The sequence below is a fragment of the Manis pentadactyla genome, chromosome 12 (assembly GCF_030020395.1).
Source record: "Manis pentadactyla isolate mManPen7 chromosome 12, mManPen7.hap1, whole genome shotgun sequence".
Classification (NCBI taxonomy): domain Eukaryota; kingdom Metazoa; phylum Chordata; class Mammalia; order Pholidota; family Manidae; genus Manis; species Manis pentadactyla.
In genome coordinates, this window is record NC_080030.1 from 1,903,821 (window position 1) to 1,908,743 (window position 4,923).

A 4,923-nucleotide genomic window follows, 5' to 3' on the forward strand; every position below is an offset into this window, starting at 1 on the left:
GCCCAGGGACGGTGGTCCCCTCCTGTGGGGCCGGGCCTGCCCTACCTCCCTACCGTGGCCAGGAGGGGAAAAGCCCTGCCTCCGGGAGCGCAGCCCGGGCCCGGGGCCGGGGGGGGCCGGGGGGTGTCTAAGGCCAGCGCTGGCCGGCGGGTGGGGGCGAGTGGAGGCGATCGGAGCGCAGGGCTTAGGGGCACCCTCCGTAAGGCCTGCCTGCGGGGTGGGGGACCCGCCGGCCTGCCCGCGGGTTGGCCCTGCCTCTGGGCGGGGATGCCAGGCTGAAGGCGGGTGTGCCCACCGCCACCCCCAGCCCCCGGACGCGTGTGGGGGTGGGGGACGAGGCCCGGCAGCCGCAGGTGGTCACGGTGGGGCGGGGAAGGGGCTGGGCGAGGGGGGGCACCCGCGGTGAGCGGGCGGGAGGGGCAGGCGGCCGTGGACTGTCTTGTCCCCCCCACCCCACCCCACCCCACCCCACCCCACCCCGCATGCCCCAGGAGCTCTTTTCTCCCACTTTCTCTCTAAATAAAAGCCTCCCTGGCTTTCTTTCCTACCTCGATCAGTGTTTGCGAAGTTCAGTCTTTGACTCTGGGAACAAGAACCCCGGTATCATTTTAGTCTGTTAAAATTCCCCGTTCTGCCCCCTCATTGTTTCTGTGTCCCATCAAGTATTTTACCAGACGTTTCCTGTTTTATATTCCCGTGAATTACTTCCCTTTCCCTTTGAAGTTGCAGACCCTCACCCCTCCTCCGTGGTTCAGGAGGACACACAGACCTCATTCTCCCTGCGTAACTCCAGGGAGGGGAGATCCCAGGGCAAAACACCTTTGAAAGCGAAATCAGGCAAAGGGAGAAATAGTGTTCAAAAGCCGTTTATTGCCCACAAGCAGTCGCCCTGCGTCTCCCTCTCTCTCTCTCTCTCCTGCTGCAGTAGAAGACAGCCAATACTCCCACCAAGCTCTCTGGTCCAGGGAAGCCCTCGCTCGCCCACGTAATCACCCACTGATGGAGACGGACTACTTCTCTCCACCCCTTGGAAACCCCTGTGGATGCGGACATGCACTAAAGCCAGGCCAAGAGAGTTTTGCAAATATTGCAATTTTACCCACACCCTGTCTGTGGAACAGATGTCTATGGCTTCCCTGTATGTACTTAACTAAATTTTGTTACTTTTTCTCCTGTTAATCTGTTTCACGTCAATCTGTTTCTTACTCCAGCTAAGGGAACCTCAGGGAGAGAAGAAATTCTTGCTGCCACCACCGGTCAAGTAGCTACGTTGACCAAGGGCTGACCCAGGACCTCCATCTTTTTGTTGAAAGGAGCAGGATCGTGTGGAGAAAATGGAAATTATAGCCAGGCTTCTTGCCTGGGTGTCACACACTGTAGACCTGAGGGGCCTGTCAGCACATCTATGGGATGTTTACAGAGAGGCTGGTCAGTCTTGGGAGTGTTCGGCAGAAAAATAGATATGAGCGGGATGAGAGAGAATTAAGGCCAGTAAAGTTCACTAAAAAAGGGACTCAAAAGGCATTCTGTCCCAGGGGACTGAGGAGGAGCAGAAAAGAAAAACAAAACGCTAGTGAATTGGCGCAGGAATGTCTGCTTGGGCCCCTGCAAGCTGCTACTTCATGTGTCTGCACCCCAGCCTCTCTCCTACCATTTCCCCTTGAAAAGCCCTGACCGCTTGCGTGTCAGGAGGACGGTGGTTCCCTAAGGCAGGAGCCTGCCACTCCCTCATTTGCTAGCAAGTCAATAAACTCTCCTTTCCTTTCCTCAAAACCTTGTCATTGTGTTTTGTGATTTGACCTCAGGGACGAGGACCGGGTCTTGGTATCAGGAGCAGCACCCCCCCCACCCCGACCAAGTGCCCGCAGTGCCGCTCCTTCAGTGTCAGAGGCCACAGGGCCGAGCTGTCAGGGACGCAGAGCTCCCGGCTTCCTCCTTGCTAGCCACGGGGGACTGTGCCGGCCAGGAGTTCGTGCTGTGTGGCAGGGCAAGTACAAGTCTCTAGAACTCCCTCCGAAGTATATATTGAAAGCAGTACTGCCTTCCAGGAGAGGTTACAGACTGGAGTTCCCACCAAGGCCTTGGAAGACGTGGGGGTGGTGATTTCCACAAACCCTTATTGAAGTCACTCACTCGGCCTACTCAGAAAACGGACGAATCTTGGAGATGACAGTGCATGATGGACACCGTGATCGGAGTGTCTCAGATTGCAGTTACTGCTGCACATGGGGCTTCATCACTTGGTCCCCAAGCACCCAGTGTGTAAGTATTGCTCAGGAAAATGCTCTTTGTTCTCTTCCTGTGAGTAAAGACCAGCAGGGCAGTTAGCTTTCAGCCGGCAAGGAGAGAAAACTATCTCAGAGGCATATCAAATCTCCAGACTTAGGTTGTCCCTTAGTGACAAGGAACCTTCCTGTCCTTTTCCTTCCAGAAGCCGTCACACTGGCCCATCCCACTGATGGCACTACGCCCACTGGACCCAGTGATCAGGAAGTACAACTTGTCTAAGCACACTGATAGAGCAGTCACGTGTCAGAAGGTGGGAAATAAATCCAACAAAAATTCAGGGGCCTTTCGTCTTCGACAAGTTTCTAGAAGTCTATCGTGTGGGTATGCCTAGCTCTCCTAAGGTGATGAATGAGGTGCTGTACCTGGACCCTCCTCCACCCCCCGCACACAAACGGCACAGCAGCCTGGTAGACCACCTCGGATTTCAGAGGCAGCACAGACCTCATTTCCAGTGTGCTACTCTGACCCATTTACTGATTGGTCTGAAAAGCACCTAGTCTGAGAGCAGCCTGGACCTTTGGAAGGTGGATGCCAGTAGATGGCAACACCTGGATCCCCTCTCATTGCTGCCCCTTCCAGGTGCACACCTGAAAACGGCCTACCGGGGGACTGACCTGCCCAAGATCACAAGGCCCGGACCCCGGCCTGACTTGCGTGCTGTTCCACGCTCCGTGCCAAGCCTGGTTGGCACTCCTCCATCTCTGAGTCTGTGCATCAGACACACGTGACACCAGTCCCCAGGAGCTGGAGGGGTCATCCATGTATCCCTGGGGATGTCCCTAGGGAGGAACATCTGGCATGACACTGCCTGTGCAGGTTGGGGCGTTGGGCTGCTCCTGGGAGGTACCGCGGCCGCAGCGGGACACGGAACTGGTAAGAAAAAGAGGCCTGAGCTCAGCTCTTGTCTCCTCAGAGCTGGGACCCTGGTGACACTGCCAAAGAGCGAGGGGAGGGCTCTGCTGGAGACTGTGTAGTCGTGCAGGGCAAAGGCCAGGAGGGTGGGCGGTCAGCAGCCCAGAGGGGCATGTGGGCGTGTCTGAATGCACGGAGGGGCCCAGGATATGGACCCTTGAAGAAGTGATGTCACTGAAGACACGCCCAGTAGAACCTGAATTGTGACCCGGACGGAACCCAGACCCTGGCCGCAGACCCCGGTCCTGCTCACTTGACCGGAGGCGCTCGACAGAGCAACATGCGGTCTTGTTGTGCGGAGCCTTCTGAAGGCGTGGGAGTCCGGGAAGCCGAGACGGAGAGTCCTGCTGCTCGCTGTGGGCGCGGGCTCAGTGACCTCCTCCACCGCCTCTGTCCGTGTCTCCCGAGGAGCCCCGAGGTAACACAGGGCAGCCCAGAGCGGGCCACTCCAGGGCCAGGCCACAGTGTGACCCATCCCAGGCTGATCTTCCCACGGCCCTTCCTGTGTGTGTGCGGTGGGCGTGGGGCATGGGTGGGACTGGAGGCTGGGGAGGAGGGGGGCCGTTCCTGGGTGGCAGCACGTTGCGAGGTGGTGGCCCCCTAGCGGGGCAGTCAGTGCCACAGCTCTGGTCGCAGCATTCAGGACGTGGAGGTGAGTGTTGGGACCAGGCACTTCCACCCGCATGTTAGTCCTGAGCCCGGGGGTGTCCTCTCCTTCCCCCAGGGACTGGATGTCTAGGCAGATGGCCCTGTGCGCCTGACCTCGGGGGCGGGCTTTGCGGCCCACACTGCCCCCTGCGGGGAGGTCCACGCAGCCCCGGGTGCCTCCTCCGCAGCTACCAGGCGCCGGCTTTGCAGAGCTCCACCCTGGGGAGCGACGAGGAGCTGGTGGATGGACTCACCTACCCCATCTCCCTGGGCCTGGGGCAGGCTGGCTACACCCAGGACCCCGTTCCAAACCTGGCAACCTGCCAGGGCCCTCCCAGGGCTGCCCCACGAGCGTGGCCGACCGGCCCACTCCAGAGGGCCTGGAACCTCGTCCCCGGGGGCACCCCGTGCCTCTCCTTGCTCGCATCCCGGGGGGCTGGGGGCTCTCGGGTGAGCTGCGAACCTCCCTCGTCCTGGTGGTACCTGGGTTTCCCACTGACTATACCCCTGCTGCCCCCCTCAGCCTGAACATGAGCCAACTGTCCACGGGACTGAGGTCCCCAGGCGCAGGGCTCCCCGGAAACGCGTGAGGAGGAAGGGGAGAAAGCGCTCGGCACGAGTGCAACCAGCTCCACACACCAGCCCGAGCGCACCTGAGCTCAAACTCCCTCCCGAGGAAGCCGAGCAGCTGACCAAGGGACGGCGGCTCCCCTGGTGAGCACCCACCCCCTCCTCGGCACAGTCGGGCCTCTGCCCACGGCCTGCTGTGTGTCTTGAGCGTCCCCACATGTGTCTGAGCCGTGGTGTGTTCCTCTGACAGGTAGGGTGGCTGGTGATCAGCCTGTTAGGGTGTCCATGGGGAACACGGGAAGAGCCTTAGAGGGGCTCCCCAGGCACTGGGTGCTGCAGAAAGGACTGCCGCCCAAGCTGGGCCACTTCGGGGCTATTACTTCTCTGCACCTCATGAAAAGCCTTTGGCTTCACCCATCAGTGGCCTCAGTTTGGAAAAGCACAAGGAAAGCAGCCTTGGGAGCAGAGGCTCCCGATTCCCTGTGGCTGGGCCCAGTCCTCGTC

At 59.7% G+C, this 4,923-nt stretch overlaps 1 long non-coding RNA gene across 1 annotated transcript; it reads right to left on the reverse strand.

The window, feature by feature from the left end:
- Window positions 1-850: 850 nt before the first annotated feature.
- Window positions 851-3,080, reverse strand: LOC130679985 (uncharacterized). Its single transcript, XR_008992968.1, has 2 exons — window positions 2,904-3,080; window positions 851-2,299 (listed from the first exon to the last, which is right to left on the reverse strand). It is a non-coding gene; the product is annotated as an uncharacterized LOC130679985 (long non-coding RNA).
- Between the last annotated feature and the right edge of the window lie 1,843 nt (window positions 3,081-4,923).